Raw genomic sequence first — 840 nt, forward strand, 5'->3', positions numbered from 1 at the left:
GAGGCGTTTGAATGCGGCACGGAGGCGTGTTCAGCTGGGCGTGCCATGAGTGGCGCCCTCGACTCTGACCTAGGACACCGCACCATTCTTCCACTGACGTGTGGGCTCTTTGGGTGCATGGCCTGCATGTCAGTGACCCAACGCAGGCAGCGCACAGCAGAGGAACCTTTGGTGGGCCAGGGCGGTCAGAAGCGGGCATTTCATAAACCGATGATTGTTCATTGAGTGTGACGTCATCTTTTTCATGTAGTTAAGCCTACTATGATGATAGCCCGTTCGATACGTTGTGATTCATAAAGACCGATGAAAACATCAATGTTCTGCTTATCACAGATAAGATTGATTAATACCCGTAACAATCCATGTCCTTAACAAAGGGTGCATGCACGTATAGGTTGAGCGTGTGTCTTGCGTCGTGTGCTGTGTGCATGCAGGCGTGCGAGTGTTGCGTGCGTGCAAGGGTGCATCTCAGTGTTGCATGCATGGGTGCGTACGTGCGTGTGTTCGTGAGTGCATGTGTATGTGTCAGTGTTGCACGCCAGCATGTGTGCGTGTGTACGTTATGTGCACGTGTCAGTGTTGCACGCCTACATGCGTGCGTGTCTTGCGTGCATGCATGTGTACGTGCGGGGTGAGGCTACACGTCAGTCGACTAACTTTTTCATCTCTGGTCATTAGATTTTCCAGCCGTTGGATACGAAATCAAGGGCCTCCAGTTTATCATCAAACTCCACCCCCCCTGAGCCGCCAGCCACCACCGGCCGAACTGCCCGCCCCCCCGCCCGCGGCCGGCCCGCCCTCCCTGAAACCACTCCCCACTGCTGGTCCACCGCCGCACCG

This window comes from Triticum dicoccoides, chromosome 5B (assembly GCF_002162155.2).
Source record: "Triticum dicoccoides isolate Atlit2015 ecotype Zavitan chromosome 5B, WEW_v2.0, whole genome shotgun sequence".
Lineage (NCBI taxonomy): Eukaryota > Viridiplantae > Streptophyta > Magnoliopsida > Poales > Poaceae > Triticum > Triticum dicoccoides.